We start from the raw sequence: 22894 nt of genomic DNA on the forward strand, positions 1-22894 counted from the left end.
CACATTTCTACCAGCTGAGACACCAAAATACTGTTAAACACACGGGACCGGAATGGAAATAATGTCCTTTCTGAGAGTCAATTCCACATTCAGGGATTTGTCGGGTGATGTGTTCTGGTTACTAGTTTGCAATTTGGTATCTATTTCTTAGGGCTTGATGCACTTGCTCCAAATGAAAGTATTTCAAAATAGTCTGTAAGATGAAATGTGCAAAGCCGCTGCTTCTTTAGGGTAGCAGCCTTATTTGGTTTACACAAAACTATAAGGATGCCAATCATTTTAAGCAAAGCAGCCTGTAAAAATAAATAAATAAATAAAATACAGGCAACACCAGAGACATTTCACTTTATACTAAAACATTTCTACAGTAAAATATATCAGGTCAAAGTCTTCACTGTATACACAGTTGAATTTTAAACCTGCGCATTTGAAAATATTTCACATTTTCTTATGAATTTTGGAAAATTCTGTAGGACTATCTTAACACTATTTCAAAGTTGTTTAAATATTCTTTTTTTTTCTCCTTCAACCAAAATTTTTGATACAAATTGCCTAAAGATATAACTGAGAAACAACTAAATATCATGTTATTTTACACGGTTCATAATTTTGGCAACTAACCTCAAAGAATAAATATATGATTTTCAGATACCACTCCTGTTTGAAGTAAAAATAACTGCATGCAAATGACATAAGAAAGGATTTCTACATAGCGACTCCTTAGAAATGACCAAAATATCTTATCACAGGAAGGTATGGCAGGGAAGCTCAATTTCTGATGCCCTCAAAATGAGTTTCTGAAAAGATAACACACACATACAAGAATAAAAAATGAATGCAAAATTAATTTGCACTTTATGGGAGATAAAAAGGGTTCTATAAGTAGAAAACTCTAAAAAGATAAAGTATTTCCTCTCCTTTCTGAAAGGCTTAAAAAAACAAAACTCAATATTTCAAACTTACAAGCAATCCAAGAGAATTTGGAAAATATTTCTCTAAAAACCAATCCAGAATGCAGGATGTCAATTTGAAAATAATAGAAGTATATTTCGTTTTAAAATTTGAAAACTTTTTGAAGACAAAAAAAATCAAGTTAACATCTCAGTGATTAACTCAGGGGCTGCATAGCCAAGAACAACTTTCAGCACTTAAAACATAAAACTGTCAGTTTCCTCTGCTTGGAGACAAAACATACAGAAAGCAAATATTCACTGCTCTATTTTCCTAGACATGAAAATAACTTTATAAAAGGTGATCACTGAATATTTCTACCTATTATTATATTTGTGCCACGGTTCCTAAAAATCAGTTACAAATTTCAAATCTCAGAACCATTTTTAGTAGATGGCTACTAACACTTCATTACCCTCCAAACCCTGATGGAAATACAGTCATTTATTGAACTTCACTACAGCTCAAGGCACAAATATGTTAAACAGTCTATGCATGATGTTATTAAATATAAGCTACCATAAACAAGTAAAACTCTTTACTAAAGATATCAAAGGGCTGAAAGCATGATGCTTGGCATTCTATTTCTTGCAAATCTAAAGCATATTGATGGTGAGCATAATTTAAGTACTCTCTTCCCTGAATCAAGATACATTCATTTCAAGAATCATCCATGATCAAACGATCAAATTCACATTTATAAACTTGGAATACATAGCTGGGTAGAAGCACTGAGTAACTAAACTGCTTTATTTTTTTTGCCAGAAATATGTCACAGTTGGTGCTTACAATTGTTGAAAAATTACACCAAAACTTTATTTAATTTCATTGGATGTATTTCCTCATAGAAATGGAATGGCAAAGGCCTGCTCAAGAGCAAACAAGAAAATCAAATTATTAGTTTACAGTATATAAACTTCTGTTTTTTATGCAGCTCCCTCCCCAAAATATAAATATTATAAAGAATAGAAGCAAAAACCCTAGAATTGGCTCATTTTTTTCACTGAAAGGAGGAATCTTTATTCCTCCAAAACCTGAAATATTCGATCCCAAAGAGGAAAAAAACAAACAAAAAAAAAATGGTAATAAACCATAGCAGAAAAATTCAGAGGAAGCATGCTTGCTCTCAGTATAATTTTCTTTAGCAACCTGAGATGAACAAGATCACGCTGCCCGTGATCTCTGCTTACTCCTCTGTAAACCATCCAGAGGATTTTCAAAAAGGAAAAAATTCTAGTTCTGCTTTCAAATGCCAGATTAACTTACTGGGCCTCCACTCCTGAAGGGAAACAGCACAGTAGCACACCAGAAGCTGGAGGATGCTTTATGTCACGCAAAGCCGGGACTGGTGAGTGGGGACCCAGTGGGCTTGCTCGAACTTTCCCAAGTACCACAGGCAACGAGGTCAGAGTCTTCCATGTCAAAAACATATCAATAAGTAAAGCCATCCACAGCAACAGTTCCTTATGTTATAACGGTCTTGTGCAGTATCCAAGTCCCCCTTCTGTTCAGATATACATACTTACAAATCGTTCTAAATAGGAACCGAAAATGGGAAAAACAAAAAGAAGGGACATCTGCTTACACCAGTATCTACCACTCTGTTTTCCATTTCTAATCATCGTTGGTCTCACCTCTTAATTTTTATCATTGTCAGTGGAATTATTCAGGCAGTGAGACGAGGATGTACCCACCTAAGTAAATGTTAATGATGATTTACTGAACTATGCTAGGAGTAACAAGTACAAGACAGGTGTGTCAGCGTGTACACAAATATGCCGAACAGTAAAGAGTTAAATGTCTGACAAAGTGAACATGCAAGATCATGCACAAACATTTACACATAAAATGTGTACTTTATGATTTTTACTACTGGCTTGAAATCTTGAGCGACAGCTTTCTTACTTAAAGCTTATCAAAGTACAAAGAAAAAGTAAAATGTAAATAATGAGGGCACTCTTTCAACAACATAAATTGTCTTTAAGAACGGGACATTTCAAAGTAGAATAAACACTGATGGGACAGAGAGTAAAATAAACGGTTTATTGTGATTGAGGTTTAGATGACATCGAGTTTCTTAAAGTAATTTACTACATCTTGCATCCAATGAAGGTAAAGCAAATTCGTTCTAAATGCAAAAGAGAAACATCTCCTTAACTATCTGCTTATAAATTACAGAAAATGAGGTTTCATATTAACCCATAATTACTTAAATGTGTAATTGCTTACACTGGCCACTTATACCTAAAGTTAGCTTCTAAAATGTACCTAAGTTTGCAAAACTGAGGAGTAAAATTTGCAATAATCTTTTTAAAAATATACACTGTACTTCCAATAGTAAGTTAAAAACAGTATAAGACATAATCAGTTGTGTTTTTCAATTTATAATTTAATTAACAAAATTTTAGCAGCTAAATATAGAAAAATACACAATTTTAAACAGTCTCAAGGGTATATCTATAAATAACTGGTAAAGAACTATTAATCATTCAATAATCAGACTTAAATGTAGAGAGAACCTTTAATAACATGAGCCCTGATAAGAAATTATATATATGTGTGTGTGTGTATATATAAATCACCAGTCTTAATTTCCATCAGTTGAATGGTATTTTAAAAAATTAAAACGACCTAGATTCTCTTCTCAAAAATATTTCATGGTATCAAAGTAAAGCAGGAACAAATGGCAAAATCTCTTTTAGGAATTTTTGTATGTTCAGAAATTCTTAGTATTATAGTATTGAGAGATAAAACAGGCTGATATGTTTATTTCTACATCTTTCATAGCTAAGGATATGTGAATACTGACATCACAAAGAAGTCACATGTAGAAGTTTGTTTTAATTTGTCTTGCCAATCTTACCCCCAGTTCAGAACCAAAATTTTAATTAAATAAACCCTCAAATAGGTGTTGGGATGCATTAGGTAATTAAAGTGGATATTACAAAGACTAAAGTCATTTCAAAAAATATGTAATATGTTAAAATTCCATTCGGTGCCTGTAATGCAAAAACATTCTATACGAGTGAGAATATAGCTCTGTGCATGTGCATGTACATGTACGCTCGCACAAAGTTAACGTGAAGTCACAAAATCATACCCTGCACTTGTGCATAGCTCAGAGAAAAAAGAGCTGAAGTAGATTAGTAATGCTTGGTCCCTTTGCACATGAAGTGTATCATGTAATAGAGAAATTAGATTCCACAAACTAACTTCTGCCGTCTATATTTACACTATTTATAGATGTATCTGATCTCAGATATAATACATGCTTCTATACAGAGAAACAGAACTAGTAATTCACAAGATTCACTGAAAGCCACACTGTAGAATCTACTCAAGAAACATACACTATAGTAAAAATGTTTGCTGATTTGTAATTTTCATAAATTCTATCCAAATTCAAGTGGAAAAAAACTGAAAGAAAAATCTTTTTCATTTCTTTTTTTCTACAGCAAAAATATACTTAATGTCTAAATAGCATTTGTGGTATATCTATCATCCTATACTGGGTTCATTCTTGGTTACTATAATACTCAATTTAATAATAAAATATTAATGCTTTTTTTAAAGCGCGGGACACAATACAAATGTTTATTATTCTTTATAATCCTACACTACTCAGTATCATGAATACAAATAATTAACAGATAAAGCAATTATAAATGCAAATAAGAGAACCATTCTTCTATCAAATAAAGGGGAAAAAATCAGAAAATAAAGTATGGGCCCTTGTATATTTCCCTCTAATACTATTACAGAAGCCTTAAATAGCTAATGGTGTCAGTCATTTGTTTATTTGTGTTAAATAAAGTGAATATATAAGTCAACTTCTGACTTACTTAAAAGTATTTAGAACATTTTACAGAACTTATTTTGACTGTGTCTATTACCTAGATACTGAAGTTGTTGTATTGTGTTGCTTGATGAAATAGAACATACAGCAACCCTCAAAACCAGTATTACAAGCCCGGCAAATAGCATCACATTTGGGTGACGCACGGAATCCATCACCCTAGGGAAAAACGCATTGGATCATAGCACAAAGTCTTTACATGTTCCATATTATTTCTACATAACGTTTTAAGATGACAGAATTGTAAACTATAAAGTGCTATTGCATAAAAAGATATATTCAGGAACAGCACTGTCACTTAACTGCTCCTCTCAATAGAAATTTGGGACTTAAAAAAAAAATTATCTGCAGAACTATTTCTTAAAATACACCGAAAGATGGCATTTTTGTATAAGGGGTTTTTTGGTGTCATTTCTTAAATTCCTTAGTAAATTTAGTGTAGGTATAAGTACTGTGATCATGATGGCTTTATTATGTTTAAACTCCACTCATTTCAAACTTAAAGACTTTATAAGGTAGGTCATGCCTTAAAAGATTCATGGTTTAACTATAGAGTAAATTGTTTAGTAAAGTGGATTCCACCTTCAAGGTGTATCTTAGTATACCCATGCACATATACTACATACATAAAGCATACCTGCGAGAGCATGCGCACATATCAGCAGTAATTGAAACTTACCCTGATACTTCAAGCATTTGCAAATATTCATAGTGCTAGATTTCCTCTCACATCACAGACATACTACTGCTAATAACCAAAGCATTACACAAATTAAAATGTTACCTTTGTTCAAACAATACTGCAGTTCATTATATAACAGAAGGTGTCATCCTTAATCGCTCAGGAAGGAAGATAGTGGTGGATTCTTGGAGAGGTGGTGCAGAATGGTTTGAGGCAAAACCGAAACATATTGTTTAAGTAAAGCTTAAGGGGAGGGGATCATATGCGCAATTGATGTATTTTTTTTTTTTTTGGTATCATCTTCCACAAAGCCTCTCCAACCCCTCCCCAACACTGAACAGTAAACAAACTACTGATATTAAAGGACTGCAGCACTAAATACCTCCCTTTGCCTTTTTTTTCCCCTTCTTGCAAAACTTTATTACTGTTACCTCAGTTTTGCAGTAATAAACCAGCATTCAATCAACAAAACCGTAATGACAGAGATATATTTGAAAACTTTGTAAAAAATAAAACAAATCAAGATTCATGTTAAGATACTTTTGCTCTGCTGATGTGAACAAGTTATAGTTTAAGTTCCTACGGTTTTTCCTGACACATCCTTATGGTAAGGACTGGTTAGCAGAGAAAGAATGTTTCTGATCTGAACTGAAGTCTATAGTTATAAGAAAAACTGAGAAAAACGTTAAGGTAAATCAAAACTGTCAAATTTTCATGCAGGGAATACTTTTAACTTCCCTGAATATACAGGATGCTTTTAATGGTAATTACAAATTAAAAGACATTTTAAGGTATCTGCGAGATACCTAATTTTCAGTATGCATTATTTTTAAGATACATTCTGTGTAAAAGGGGGCAAATAGAAGCTCAGCACAAATTTAGGGTTAAAAGCAAAGTCCAAGACAGGTAATCGTAAGATTTAAACCAAGACAAGTAACCAGTAAGATCTGAACCTTACGAACAATCCCTATCAGAAATTTTGATACTTCTGACCCCCCAAATAGGGCGGAGGGCCTCATTTCTGGGTGCAGTGTCTCTCCAAGGAAGGAAAAACTGGTACAAATCTTTGTACCCTCTGAAAAGATTCTCCTACTTGCTAGCTTCTGAAGTTGCCCTGATGTCAACCAACATCACCAAGATAGCTCTAAACTAGAGAAAGTTCTGTTTCCCTGTACAAGCCAGGAAAAGAGAAAATGACTATTTTATAAGAAAAAAAAAAGAAAAGAAAAGAAACTAAAAACACTGTGTGATAACAGGGTTAAAAATTATCCCCTAAAATTGTGAGGGAAAAAAAGGAGCCACCCACACAAACTGACCCTTAAAATTAACGCTTTCAATATAAAAATATATTTTTGTGAAGTTTCACCTATTTTCCTTCCACTGCACATAAAAATGATTAATGTCAGAATGAAACTTCCACATTTCAGACTCTTGCTAACAGGTGTAGCATTCTTTACATAAACATATTCATTGACCTGTCGCCATTGATAATCTTAATTAATTCATCGCAAATGAAACAAAAACAAATGTTTTACTCTCCACCCCCCCCCCCCAATAAGAAATAACGCAATACAAATACCCACTCTCCCCCAAACCCAAAAACTGTTTAAGTTACAGTAACCTGAAATGCACCATCCATCACAGAGAGCAATTGGAGAAATCCAACAGGGCTCAGCAGGAAAGATTTTTAATAACAGATTGAAAAACAGAATAAAAATAACTGCATCAACAGAGCCTTTCTTCCTCAGGCCACAAGCCCGTTCTTACTTGAACTTTTTTTTTTTTTTTTAATGGCATTTTGGCCACTAAAACCAATCCAGAACATTATTAAAAGTTAAAAGCTACCAATTACTTCTGTCTGTTCTTTTAAAGCAAAGTTTGGCATTACGTCAGTTGGTTTAAAGAAAACAAGAAAGAGAGAGAGAAAGAGCAGGAGAGAAAGTTTCCTGCTTGTATAAACTAAACCACCAGGGAAGGTGTCTAGCCACTTGTAAAGTATTTACTGCAGGTTTTTAAAGAGCTAGAAACATTTTAAAAATTAAAAGTTTTCTTTCTCATTTTTAATGAAATGTACTTAGCAACGGAAAGCGTTATCTTTCATGTCTTTCTTTGGGGTATTTCGATGCTACTTGTATTTCAATCACAGCTTTGAGTCAGAAAATGATTTCCACTGATGCTTCAAATGTGAAGGGCATAGATAATTTTATCTTCATTTTTGCTACCTGGATTTGTGCTCTTAGGAGAAAAAAAAAAGTTTAATGATAAAAAGTAGACATTGCTCCTATAATAGCTCCTGCAGCTGCAGTGACCATCTAGGCTTATTCATCTAACTCTTAACAATTCAAATCATTTTCATCCACAGATCCTTCTGCAAATTCAGCAAAGGGGTATCCTTAAACCCAATGCTCTCTTTCTAACCTAAACCAAGTTCTACATCATTATACCCATCAGAGAACCAAATCAAAAGCCAACGAATTCAGTTGTCAGGAATCTGAGAACCACTGAGTGATGGGACAACTCTAAAGGTTACCATGATAGCAACATTAAACACATTATTTATAAAGGGCATATGTAAGTGATAGAACATCCTATATAAATAAACAGCCTAGGACCTACTAACACCCGAGGATAAGTTTTTAAAAGTGGTTATTCCCTCTGCAAAACTCTTTGCTACTGAACAGTGTATAAAACACCACTTGGTATTTTAAAATATTTCCTTTACCTACTGGTTAAAGCTTTTAGGAGATAAATAATTTTGATAATTATAAAAAAGTCTCCTCAATTTTTTTAACATAAAAATTGCAGAGTGCATTAGTATTCTCTCTGTGATGAGAGAATCAGACTAAATTTCTACTTGATAAAGGCTGTAAGAGTTTCTTCATATTTTATCTAAGGGGGACCTTCCAATTTCATAAATCATAACTAGACTAGTAACAAAGAATTCAGTTATTTCTCTATGGTGGTATCAAAAGATGAACGCAGTTATCACATAGATAGACAAAGTAAAACCAAGTCTAGACATGCCGTCATTAATTTCCCCAAATTTCAATCAGCAATAAATAAGGAAGCTAAATGAGTAAACAAGACTCAGAATTAGTTATCAAGGCTATTAGTACTGAAAACCAGCAAAACAGGGGAAGAGAAAGAAACCTCTGTTACCTGGAAGCTTGACCAAGGATGAACAACAGAAAAGCAAGTCCATAAAACTTGCCTGTTTTTATCAAATTGATTGTAACTTGTGAGCTGCAATATTTGGGACAGGACTGTCTGAGTTTATAGTTTTCTGTGCCTGCCAAAAACAGATGCAAACTACCACACTGACTGTCCTGCGGAAACTAAATTAAGCAAAGGCAAATACCAAGTGGAAAGTTGTCAGCCTGTTGAATGAATAGCTGCATTTTACACACAGAGACTATCTTAATGAGAATATGTTTTAATGTGCATCAGTCATTTTCAGTGCATCACTTACTGCAAAAATAATAATTTCCCCTTTAAATCAATTATAAACACCTGCCCCTAACTTTATTAAAGTCTGGTACACATAATAGCATAGTGCCGTTATATTATTATTATCAAAGGGATACTGAAGGGGAAAAAGTCTTACACATATGTATTATAAGAAACACTTAAAGGCTGGTTATCTATATCTGTGTTAATTTCAAATTCAAACTAAAGTTTCAGCTCAAAAACAATCTGCTGCAAGCCCTCTGAAAACTTTCAATAGTGTTTATTTACTTCAAAAAAGAAGATAAGACAAGAGTTTATTAAAACTTACCACAAATGTACAGATCATTAATTGCAAATTATATTTCTTCCGCATTTCTTCTCCCTGGCTAGCTCTCTCCACAAGATACACACACACACCAAAAATAATAATAACAATAATAGAAACATCACTGAAATGCTAGAATCTTAAAAAGCAGCTTTTCCACAGATGCATTCACCTCCCTGCTTTGAAGGTTTTCCTTATGAATGAAGATTTCCTTGTGTGTAGCGAGACCTACCCTGTGGAAATGAGAGTAAACTCAGGAGTGGTACGTGACTTAAAAGAAAAGTAAAAATAATACTGAAAATACGGTAGGACCATGTGTAACTCACTTATGACTAGCACTCTCATATGGATTCTAACCTATTTTTAAGCAAGTATGAAGAAGATGTTACAAAATCCTTTAAAATCTCACTCTTCAAAACACTGAGCTCTAAAATCAAGCCAAACTTCCCAGCCACGATGACACTCTTCTTCTTTTAATATTACCTTTAAGAGACAAAGGACCAAATCTAAAAAAGCAGCAAAGACCCTGGAAGCGTCTAAAATTCAAAAGAGTGACTAACTTTTTTGTGAGGAACTTGCTATGTTTCACTGTTTATTGGGAGACTGTCCGACTTCGTTACTACGTGTGGAAAAGCATTCTGCACACACATATCCTAACATATAACAGATAGATCAGGAAGCCATAAACATCAGCTCGCCGATGGTAAGTAATACTTTGCCAAGAGAGTATTAATAAAGACCGGGAATGCCTCACATTTAGAGAAATCAAGTCCGAATGCTGGCACCAAAACTCTCTTTTCCCTTTAGGAGTTTTATTTTCACATTACTAATATCCAGAAATTGTTATCAAACTTTAGCACGTTGGTGGCCCAGTATACAACTCGATCTAGAGATGTTTCCATTCAAGGGTACAGCTTTAAAAGGAAGTTATGAAATCTAAGGACAGAGAAGCTCTAAGGCCCATATGTTTGACTTGTTAAGATTAAGCACATCATTAATAAACTTTCACTTAAAGGTAAAAAAAAAAAAAATCCTTCAAATGTTGGTATCATTTCCAGACTGTCCTGTCAGCATCACAACTTACAGGAAACGCTTCATCTTCCCATACAAACCCTGTATTTATTCACAACCCTGGCATACGAAGGGAAAGAAAAAAAGCCCACACCGTTTTAGAGCTAGTTCGCTTTTATATATTAACCGGTGGAATATCTGAGAAAGCGGTCTAAGCAAATGAGTAGTATGTCAGAAACTTGACAACAGTGAGCTCAGGAACTTTCATTCTCATTTTGTCCACGTCAAGAACTGGCCGCCCTCATGACTTTTTCTTCGCTGCCCCCTTGCATTTTTAACTCTGGCAGGCTTTTCTAAATGATCAACTTTTCCTAAAACCAGCAGGAAAAGTAACATGATGCCAGCCAAGATCCATAGGTTTTAACCTAAGAGCTGGAAAACTCCAAAAAGTGGTTGGAAGCTTCCTAGTTTATTTTTGCTTTGGACAATCACATTTTCAGCCAACGACCAGGCCTAGAGTAAGCATTTTTGGGTAATTTTGTCCCGGGCCCTATCTGTATTTTCCCTTTGTACTTAACTGTCGCTCTCAGTCCCTTTCCTGTTCACCTGATGCGTTTACGCAAGTTCAATGAATGTCCAAAAGTTCAATGAATCTCCAAAAGTTCAATGAATCGGCCTAACTGGTCTGCGATTTGAACGTCTCCGCTAAGCTTCTCACTTCAGTTACCTCACTTAAAACTCTAGCCGTGATTTCCAAAATAGGATAAGGATGAATACGCTACTATAATTTTGATTCATCATTAAGCTTCATCGCTCTCACTCAAAAAACTTTCAAAGACTCAATTCTGAGGCCTAAAAAGATATGAGGAAGTAAAGCGAGACCTAACATCTAATATTACGTCCAAGATTTCCCTCTGAAACCCACCAGTCCCTCTAGCCCTCTAACTTAAATTGCTTTAGAGTCTTGGGGCCATAAAACAGTAACTGACTTCCTTGGGGAAAAGGGGTAAACACCACCAGCTCACACAGGTACTAACAAAAAAAAAAGCTTTCCCAGCCACAAAAACAGCTTTGCACTTCAAACGGCTCCCACCGCCGCCTCACCCTCAAATTATTCATGGGGTCTCATAACCTTGGAGTTATTTGAAGGGACAGCGGTGTTTGCCTTGGCCTTTCAAAGATGCGTCTCTCTAAAACCCAAACAGGAACTGGACAGAAGGCGAAGCGCCCGGCTGCCTGGATGTCCCACCGCTGTCAGGCATTTCATCACCGGCCAGTGTCCGCTGACCCGCGACCCAGGGCGCATCATCCGCACCGCAGAGGAAGTCTGCCCCTTCCTCGGCCCCTACGGAAGCGCCCCGGCGGCGAGGCCTGCCACATGGCACGGACAGGGCACAGACCCCTCGGCCCGGCTGCCCTGAGACGCGCAGGGGCGGGGGCACCGAGGGATGCGACACCCTCCACCTCCAGCCCAGCTGGGCCTTTAAGGGGAAAAAAAGTTTGAAGCCTGGCTTTGCAAACTCTTCAAAGACAGCGCCAGTCCTGGGCTGTTTTCCCACTTTGGGGGACCACACGAAGGCCCCTCTCTGAGACCCTTCCGACCCTCCCGAGTTCGCCCAACTTACTACTCTGCATGCCGGTGCCTAACCTGCTCCCCGCTTGTCAGGAGCCCCAGAAAACTTGCGGTGGCGGCGGCCCCTCGGGTCCAACCACCCCCAGCTCCTCCGCTGCGCCCGGTAGGAGAGAATTAAAATCAGCCAGAAGGAGACAGCGAGGGGGGAGTGGGGCTGCGAGGGGGAGGGGGCACCGGCCTGAAACTTCTTTTTTTGGCAAATGGGGATTTGTTTTTCCTCCTCCCCGGCGGCTGAACTTGACCCTCCTGACTCCAAGGGCTACTGCAGTTTGAAGTCTGTCGTTTCTAAGACTCAGATGCCTCAGACCCACGAAAGCGGGGGGGGGGGGGGGGGGGGGGGGGGAGGGGGGAAAAAAAAAAAAAAAAAAAAAAACCCCCGCAAAAAAAGGAAAAAAAAAAATGCATGGGAAACCCGAAAACCCGGGGTTTGGTTTTCGCCCCCCTCCCCCCTGCTCTTTTTTTTTTTTTTTTTCAAAGAAAGTCACTTTTAATTCCCAGGGCTCCCCGCTCGCGATCGCCCACATTTTGCGCACACACGCGCGGGCGCAGCACTCGCGTCGCGGCTCCGCGGGCCTGGCAGAGGGGCTCCAGCGCCCCCCGAGCTCCCCGCGGCCCCCAGCCCCGCGGCCCGCCCGGGCCTCCCCTCCTTACCTGTTGATTAATCGTCAAGAACACCCTCGGCAGCCCGAAAGATGGTGGCGCGGCGGCCAGAGCCATGAACCGTCTTCGTTGTTTGCAGAGTTGATCTTGGATTATTGGGGGGGGGGGGAAGAAAAGGTCTTTCCTGCCTCCCCCCCTTTCCCTTCCCTCCCCCCCCCCTTATAAAAAAAGAAAGAGAGAGAGAGAAAGAGAAAGGAAATAGAGCAAGGATGTGCCCGGTGCCGGGTGGGGGGGGGGGGGGGGTGTTGTTTTTTGTTTAAAAAAAAAAAATAGGCGAGAGAGCGATGGAGAGGACGCGAGGTCTGGAGAAAGGAGCAGCACCAAAAAAGAGGACGCTTGAGACTGCAGTGAGATCGGGTCTTTATCAGAAATGTTATCGCTTGTCAGGACCTCAGTCTCCGCGCATTACGTCAGTTTCAAGACACCAACACTATTAATATCAAAGGAGCCTTCGCGGAGGAAAGCGCCACCCCAGACCAAGCTCCCTTAAAGAGACAGCGCGCGTCCCCGCGCCGCCGCCGCCGCCGCCCCGCCCGGCTCCGAGCACCCGCCGCCGCCGCCCGCCCGCCCGGACCGGCCCCGGCCGCGACCAGCCGGCTGCGCGAGAACTTCGCCCGAGTCGGAGCGCCGCGAATGAGAGCTGCGCGGTGCAGGGACCCAGCTACCTTCCCGCCCCGCCTCTCCCCCCTCCTCCTCCCCCACCCCCCATGTGGGAACGTGCGGGCTGGAAAAGGAGGAAAAATCCGCAAGCTTTAGGGATAATGTGATAAAGACAAGGACCTACCTTGGGGAGTGGCGGGAGGGGTGGGGGGCGGGGGCGGACAGGTGGGGGCCGGTGCAGGGCAGCCCAGCCGATAGTCCCCAAACACTCGAAGATGCTCTCCTGAGCAATCAAAAGAACTCTAAAAGTGTTTACCTTTTCGGTTGCTACTTTCCTTCTCGCTCCCAGTTAAACAGCGGAGGATCGTGTGTGTGTGTGTGTGTGTGTGTGTGTGTGTGTGTGTGTGTGTGTGGCCCCTCCCCCGCCCTTTTCCTAGGACGTGCAAGTCTTAGGACACCTAGTCGGTGGTCAGGGTTTGCCTTGCATATGATGGCCAGAGGGCTTGGAGGGGAACAACTTGAACTCTATCCTGAGTTGGAGAAGTGCGGACTAGGTTGCTATGGTTTTCTGAGCTGGAGAGAAGCTAGCAAGCTCAATGGGTGCTTAAAGGGGGTAGGACAAAATAGATAAAATGGGGACATTATTCAAATACAGCAAGATTAATACCTGCTGCTCTTTGGGGGTTTAGTAGCAGATAAGGGATTCCGAATTAAGCATGACATTCTTTTTACCAATTCACATCTTCAGATACTCTCATTGTTAAATAATATTCAACATGAAGTAACTGAATCGAGAGAGGGTTTTTTTTTCTTTTTTTCTTTTCTTGAACTTCTAAAGATCAACAATGCATAACAGAAGACCAAGACAGGATTTGAAGTATAGTAGGTGCTAAAAACTAAAGAAACATTTCTTAGCCATTTGGACTTCATTTTCTTCAGTGGGGTGACTTTGGCGTGTTTTTCCTCTAGTGAAAGTCAGTTTAAGCTAATTTTGTGCTACAAGAAAAAACGTCTTTCCTTCTCCAAACTACAAAATGATTAAAATTAGAGTTTTAGAGAGGTACAGCTCATGAATCTGTGAGTTGAGGATGAAGTAATTTCCTCCAAAATATTTTTCACTAAATGATTCTCGCATCTTCTCAGAGAAAAGATGAGCATATTATCAAAACATATTATTATCAGAAGTGAAAAAACCTATCATTTTTTAAAAGTATGTGCTCTTTAGAACTTTTCCTGTAAGGTCTTCATTTCTGCTTAATACAACTAGTCAGACAGATAACATGAATCCATTTTGTAACACTTTTGTTCCACAATGTGTCCCATACACTTCTTTACCAGCAGATAAACAACAGCACTTTTGCAGTAGAAACTAGTCAGGTAAAAGAGTCAAAACACAGTTCTACAGTGAAGTAAACAGTGTATCTCTAGAGCGGTGAGAAGACAATGAATCTCATATGCATGGAGTTATTCATATGTTATCACCAATTTAAACGGATTTGGAAAAAGTTACATTTATATATGGTCTTGCTTGCAGGGAAAATTCATATCAAACTCTTCGGTAAGTCTCATAGTCACCTACTAATGACCACCTGCATATTTCCACACTAGAGTCATTTAATACTGTCCACCACCAATTTCCACTGTAAAAAAAAAATTCATATATTAAATATAGAATTTTATTTTCTTTTTTAAGCCATAAATTAGCTTACCAACTTTTATGGAAATATGCACTGGCACAGTGAGAAGCATTTTTATTCAGGGGGAAAAAAAAGATCTGAGTGAAACATTCTTTAGCCATGACTAACTAAAAATATTAGATAGAATAAATTTTGAAACATGTATCTAAATAGTAAAACCATTTGTATTTAAAGGGTTAATACCACCTAAAACTGCTGAGGCTGGTTTGGAACTGATAAAAAGCTGAGGCTATAGCATCCTACCAGCAAAGTTAAATAGTACAATCTATCACAAGTATTAGTTCCTAATCTCCATCTGCTCCCCAAGATTTAAATGGTATTTTAAAAGGGGATGTGATCTTCCTCTCTGTCACCCTCAAATCGAAGGCAATCCTCAAGAGTGTAAATTTACTCACATGAAATAATCATTGATTAAATTGGTTAAAAAATAAAATAAAATTACACGCTTTTGCAAGCACAAAACCCTTGAGATGGCTGGTGTTTTTCCACCTGTAATAATAAAATTTTTGACCATTAAGTGTACCCCAAATTATATATTATATAAAAAGTTAAAGCCAAAGGTCTGAGGGTGAATTATGTCCTTTAATTGAAAGGATAAAGTTACACTTCAGGTACTAAGCCAAAAAATTCATGGTCACTTAAAAATGTAATGAATGAAGTTTCACGGACTCAATTTTGCTGAAGTTTGCCTGAGAAATGAAGAATCTCTTCATGTTCTTTTAGTATTTCGAGTTGGAATATACAGCAGATCAAAATGCTGTCTGTATCAATCCATTTATATTAACCACAAAAGGTAGAGAACTTAATAAAAGCACAAATATTTTTTGTAAACTTTTTCAAGCAAATTACTTATTTATTTATGAAATAATTTATGAAGAAAATTTTTACCTCATGGTTTAGATATATTACATATGCTCTTGATTGACACAATATGTTTAAGCTCAAAGGCCCTCGAAGCATTAGCATTTTTTAATTCTAGTAGGAATATTTCAAAACAACCAGCTAATACATGAGGTCATAATTGTTTGACAGTTGTTTTTAATATATAAAATAAGTTATGTATATTGTTTTCCTTCAAATGTTTGTTGATTTGTTTTTATAGTCCTGACATTTGCATGGCACAAACTGAATTAGGGGAAATATTAAAGATTTATTTACATTTATTATCTTCTGCTGTCAAACATATGCAAAGCTCTTAAAACCATTCTCTTCTTTTATACGCAATGCATTTCTGAACAATGGAGCCTGGATGTTAAAATGACAGCCTTGCTTTTTGAAGGGTGCACCAGAAAATAAAGAAGAAATTAAGAGAAATTTTAAAAAGCAAACAAAAGGAATAACTTCCAACTAAAATAACTTTTTTATGATCTTCCTTAATCCTTTGAATTCTGGAATTTTCTCTCAAGGCTGGACCACTGATGAAACAATTCCTTGAGTTGTATTAATGTTTATTTATTTACCAAAATCACATAATACACTTTTTTATTTTAAACATTCCTTTCCCACCTTTTCTTGTAGTTTATTCATCAGAGATGCAAAGAGGGATTAGTAGTTAAGCACAAACATACTTGTCTTACATTTTCAACCTTTTAGCACATAACTTACTTACAGTCCCCGTGCCTGTAATCACAATGATTTTACCTGATGGAACACGTATTTCAGAAATGTAATCCAACTGTTTACTCTAACACGTCATAAATTGCAATTCCTTTCAGAAACCTCAAAGATTGACAACCCTTGGTCCTAAATGCCAACCGCTTTACCACATACTATCAAGAAAATATTTATGTATTATTTGCTCTCAAGTCCGTACTATATCATAGGAAATGGAAGACCATTTTGCCTCCCAGCATATCAGAAGCAATTATGGAAACAGGTGGCCCTCCTTCAGACTGAGACTGAAGCAACAATGTGTGTATCAAAGGTGAACTTCCCTGAGTCCCTTTCTTCTTGCAATCACACACCACTCAACCTTTAAAAAAAAAAAAAAAAACCCTCTTATGTGCAAATTATGATCATTTTCCAAACTACCTATTTCTGAACACCTCTGGGTGAATTTATTAAAGATAAATTCAGCTTTAAATAGCCTATATCTGGTTTTCAAATTCACACTTAAGCACTTGCCAATCCTCCCCCTGCAATATCAGGCAACTGCCTAGTTAAACAGATGGGCCTTGCAGCCCACCCTAAAAGCCAACAAACATGGGCTTTATTTAATTAAAAGAGGAAACAAATTTCTGAGGTGTGGACACGCACACATACACAGCCTGCATACATGCACATGAACACACACACACACACATACACAGCCTGCATACATGCACACGAACACACACACACACACAATCCCTGCCTGGGTGCCTGAGAATAATAATGACATTTCTTGCTTTTTCATTAGTTTTTATGAATGTCCAACTGTATACTATCCACTGGATTGAAAATAGAATAATATAGGCTAGCTCAGCACTCTATCCAAACCCACCCGGTGCGGGAAACAGCTGGACTCACTTCCCTTCTCTCACTTCAGAGAGAAGTTTGCATCTGAATGAACCCAGATTCACTATCTGACCCTGAAAACTAGGTGTTTTCCAATTTTCTCCATATTTCTAACTTCTGCTCTCAGATCTTCTGCTGTAACACTTTTTCATCCCATTCACTCATCCAATTTTGTGCAATTAATATTCTAAGTTGTATATACACAAGCCCAACACCAAATTTTGCCTAAATATCAGATGGAAATATTCCACTAGACGTTCAAACTTGTGAATCTGAATGGTAGGATACATGTCAAATATCACAATTTAGGAAGAAGAGGCTATGAACAAGAGACAACATGGAAGGATGAAGGAAATAGACAAACCCTATCTCTGTTAAAGGCATGAGTCATCCTGACCAGAAACCTCAGACATTTGACATCTTTGGCAATACCCACCCCACAGGCTCCACATCCAATCAGTTACCTAGTCTTCCCATTGTTCCCTTTCTAAAGGCTTTTGTACCTCTTCCTGCTTTTATTCCATCCACATGGACTCTTCCCAAATTAAAACATCATTATCTCTCCCAAGACATCCCTTGGAGCCTTTCCTCCTTCTCTCTCACCCTCTATTCATTATTATACAGAGCTAGCAGATCAGATCACCTCCCTTCAGCATTTTTTATTCCTCATGACAAAAATTCCAGGACTCCCAACTGCCAAAGGACTAACACTGGTGGGGCTGAGGGCATTCATGTTCTCATAACCCAGTCCTGAACACTTTTCTGGCCTCATTCTTCACTCTGTTCTTCCATGCTCTCCTGACCCACTGATCGAGCCCTTCCCCAGATCCATCTGACATTTCAAATGCTTGTTTTATCCTTAGTACCACCTTCTACCCAGAAGACTTTGAGGGACCCTTTCCTGCTAGCTCTCCATGCTGAACACCTTCTCTTCTTCCAAGATCAAACTCAGATCCTACCTTTTGCTTGAAGCCTTCCCAAATTCCAAATGACAATCAGCAATGCAGGAAGTAAGCTTCGAAGGGACTTGCTTCTCTCTCTAGATAGTAACTCATCATGGTGACTCGTATGATGTTGTTTGTTGACCTAACCACCCCTTAAACTGTAAGACTCTTGAGGGCAGAAGACCATCAGATCGTAGGTATTCAGTAACATCTGTTAAATTGAATTTGGAGGTTGGAACAGGCTCTTTACATTTTACTTAGAAACACACTATGGAGTGCGAGTTTCAAATGCTCCATGTGGCCTTTTCTTCCTTTCTTTCTGTTCTTTTTTCCCTTAATACATATGGTCTGATGTATTATGTGCCAACTGAAGCTTCAGGGTGGTCTTCATCTCGGCAGCATATTTTTGGCATTGTATCAGAGAAGACGTTTGTCCTCTTCTGAAATATTGTCCTCATTATCGTTAACTTTGGATTCATAATTCTATGTTGCTCTAAAAATAGTGAATTAAATTGTCTTTAACTAAATCCTAGGCATTAAAATGTGGGGGTATAGAAAATGAAGTTGAAAGCTGAGAATTATTTAGATGGGAAGAGATTATTTGTCATTTTAGAAATTATAAGCATACATTAGGAAAACTATAAAAGTGAGGTAGAGATAAACTATTTAAGCATTAACAGTATTTTTTCCTCTTTATTGTATAACATAAAAATATTGAATCATTTTAATATACATCAAATCTACCAATAGCTATTAATTTTGCAGATATTAAATTATCAAACACTTATGTGTTACTTAATTGGGGTAAAAGAGTCAAACATCAAGGTTCTCACAGGGATCATGTTCCACATGGTTACATGAACCCCATGGAAGTGTGTGTGAGCATATGTGCACGTGTGTGTACATGTGCATCTGTCTATGAGTATGTGAAAGTGAGTGAAAGTTGCTCAGTTGTGTCTGACTATTTGCAACCCCATGGACTATACAGTCCATGAAATTCTCCAGGCCAGAATATTGGAGTGGGTAGCCTTTCCCTTCTCCAGAAGATCTTCCCAACCCAGGGATCAAACCCAGGTCTCCCGCATTGCAGGTGGATTCTTTACCAGCTGAGCCACCAGGGAAGCCCCCATCTGGTAAATGAAAACTTCCATTAGTTAACATTCCATCTTGGTGTTCACACAGTTGATTCATCCTTGGTGTATCTAGACAATTTGAAGGGCCTGGTCTACAGACATCCATGAAGTCATGGCCAAACAATCCAATGAGAAGTATCATTTCGACTCCAGACTTTGTTCTTCAGAACTAACTTGTATGGTGCTCGGAAGACAGAAGATGATCCACTTCTGGAAAGCAGCAACCCTTCACTTTTTCTGTGCTCTATACCATGAGAAGCAGACCACTCCATCCCCCTGGGCTTCCTTGCCATCTGGATTCTGGAGGGATTTGACCAATGACATCATCAACTCAAAGAAATGAGAGCAGAGACAATCAGGGTCCTTATTCTTTTGACTCTTCTGCCTGGCAGCCCCTGTACCATGGATACAGTCCCGTAGTGTTCCGGTAAAAAGCCCTCCCACTCTGATTGCTTGTGATTTTAGGCCCAGGGGTTACTGCTTCTGGTGGGTTTTAGGCCCTGGATGTTTCATCATCTCTTTTTAGATCCTTAAATTCTGCCCATCAGAGAAGGCAATGGCACCCCACTCCAGTACTCTTGCCTGGAAAATCCCATGGATGGAGGAGCCTGGTGGGCTGCAGTCTATGGGGTTGCTAAGAGTTGGGCATGACTGAGTGACTTCACTTTCACTTTTCACTTTCACTTTTCACTTTCATGCATTGGGGAAGGAAATGGCAACCCACTCCAGTGTTCTTGCCTGGAGAATCCCAGGGACAGGGGAGCCTGGTGGGCTGCCGTCTAAGGGGTCGTGCAGAGTCAGACACGACTGAAGCAACTTGGCGGCAGCAGCAGCAAACTCTGCCCATAGCTTTTAAATGATTGCTCATTAAATACTTTTCAAATTTTTCTTTGAGTATCCCTCGTGTTCTCTTCCTGGATTCTGACTGATAAAACCTTCTTTGTAACTGAGGGTGTAGCAGAGTCCTTTAATTCAATAAATTATAATTCAAAAAGTTAAACAAATGTATGTGAAGTAACTGTGATATGGCAGACGTGTTAGGTGTGAGTGTCCCAGGCAGAAATGAGCTGACATGCCCTCACCTACCTTGTAGATTTTATGGTCTGATTAAGTACTTCCTAAATTAGCTTGGGTACTTTTTTTAAAAGTACAAATGTATCTTGATGCTGCTGTTGTTTAGTTACTAAGTAATGTTTTCGACCCCACAGACTAGCCTGCCAGACTCCTCTGTCTATAAGATTTCCCAAGCAAGAATACTTAATTGGGTTGCTCTTTCTTTTTCCAGGGGATCTTCCTGACCCAGAGGTTGAACCCACATCTCCTGCATTGGCAGGCAGATTCTTTATCACTGAGCCACCAGGAAGCCCAGCGGGCCTCACCAACTGAATGGAGGTGGGGCCCGAGAATGCAATTCAAATGACACCATGCGATTCTTGTCTTCACTATAGAATGAGAGAGTGATCCTTTGACTATGACATATATTAAATCATTCACTACAACTGTGAAGATAAACATTGATAAAGGTTGAACTAATTTGGGGAATAAGATTGTTCATATATGGTGGGCAAGGTCATTTATTTGCAGTGCTTAGACCCTGAGGTTACTGTGTCTTCCTGGGGTGGTCAAAGTTGGGGATAGATAATGCTCTATACAAAGCTGTGATAAATGTCTTTGATCATTGTGTTCTATCATAGTAACTCCCACCCTCTCCTTCTTCCTTCCCAGCCAGCAACCACAAATCTGCTGCAGCAGCCCCAGCTGCTGGGTTTCCCCAGCAGAGCAGAGCCCTGGGCAATTGTTCCAATTTGCTCTAGTCTAGACTCTGGAGATAGCTCTGTCTGGAAAGAGAAGCATGGACACTCATAGTTCAAAGCTAATTAAGTCAGTAAGATAAACAAGGTAAGACTCCTGGGAATAAGGAGAATTTCTTGAGCCCCAAGAAATTCACAACTTAGAAATTGAGAACATTGGTAATATTTGAAACCTCTAACTATTTTATTCACCTCTCCCCAAAATATCTGAGGTCTTTGGATAAGTGAAAAAAAGTGTTAGTTTCTTAGTCGTGTCTGACCCTGCAATACCAAAGGCTGTAGCCCTCCAGGCTCCACCGTCCATGGGATTTCCCAGGCGAGAATACTGGAGAGGGTTGTCATTCCCTTCCCCCAGATCCTCTCGACCTCCGAGTCTTGGGTCTCCTGCATTGCAGGCAGATTCTTTACCATCTGAGCCACCAGGAAAGGGACATAACAATGACTACAGATGGCAATATCATGATCATTGTGAGTAGCTTTTTACTAAATGATAATATGAATTATCTTTTTATTCCTATTATTCTTAAACCAAGTTTTGAGACAGTACTACCTAATATGATCTCAATATTCTTTAACTTCTTTTCTCAAAAGTAGTTCTGGGCAAAATCCTTGAACTATTCATATCCAATCATTAATTATGATATAATGCAGAATATCATAGTAATATATATATTCATATACATAGATTCACATGTATATTGAAGTTTTTAAAAAAGGAAACATAATCAAAGCATATCACTTACTCTTTTTCAAATATAAAGATATATGAAGAATGCAACTACTCCTTCAACTATGCTTTGAGTTTCTAATTGCTGTATAAGTCAGGAGTCCAGCACAGATTTGAGGTACCAAATTTTATATTATTTGAAGAGACATGTAACTTCATATCTTGATCTCACATTAGATGAGTAAAGGCAATTCTATGTTTAGACCACAAAATTAAAAATGAACATAAAGTAACTATCCAGAAACAACCCATTCTGTGAGGCACATCTGAACAATTTGTCTAGATTAATATACAGAATATGTTCTAAAGATGGTTAAAGTATTGGCTAATGTTGTTAATTCCATGCTCTGGGTACCTACACTGTCTCCACTGCTCAGAAGGGTACTATACTGTGACTTTTAATGTCATCAGTCAACATGTAAAATCTTGCTAGTTTGTCATATGTCACTTCAGTCATGTCCAACTCTCTGACACTATGGACTGTAGCCTGCCAGGCTCCTCTGTCCATGGAATTCTCCAGACACGAATACTAGAGTGAGTGGCCATGCCCTCCTCCATGGGATCACCTCAACTCAGGGACTGAACCCAGGTCTCCATTACAGGCAGCGTCTTTTCCACTGAGCCACCAGGGAAGCCCCAATTCTGCCGAAGTCGTGGTAAAATTTAGCCACTTTGTGCTGGATGTTAGGCCTCCTCTTCCTGTGGAAGGACTATTTAGAGGGTATGCTTCTGAAAGCACAGATTTAGGAAGCACTGACTTTCCATTTAATGGAGATCTTCCCTCTAATTTTACCAATAAGAAAACAGAGGCCTAGACAATGAATGCCTGCCATGTTCAAGGACACACAAGTGATAATAACAGCTGACACTTGTGCAGGGTTTGTGATGTGCCAGGCTTTAATATCTCACATCTACTGTTTT

At 38.6% G+C, this 22894-nt stretch overlaps 1 protein-coding gene across 2 annotated transcripts in view; it reads right to left on the minus strand.

Moving 5' to 3' along the window:
• Nucleotides 1-13060, minus strand: part of LOC120860720 (zinc finger transcription factor Trps1) — a 275412-nt gene extending 262352 nt beyond the window's left edge. For both annotated transcript variants that reach the window (XM_040236466.1, XM_040236465.1), the window contains exon 1: nt 12557-13060. The gene's annotated coding sequence lies outside the window, so the exon portion shown is untranslated. The remainder of the gene's footprint in view (nt 1-12556) is intronic.
• Between the last annotated feature and the right edge of the window lie 9834 nt (nt 13061-22894).

The sequence above is a fragment of the Oryx dammah genome, unplaced genomic scaffold, assembly GCF_014754425.2.
Source record: "Oryx dammah isolate SB20612 unplaced genomic scaffold, SCBI_Odam_1.1 HiC_scaffold_11164, whole genome shotgun sequence".
NCBI lineage: Eukaryota > Metazoa > Chordata > Mammalia > Artiodactyla > Bovidae > Oryx > Oryx dammah.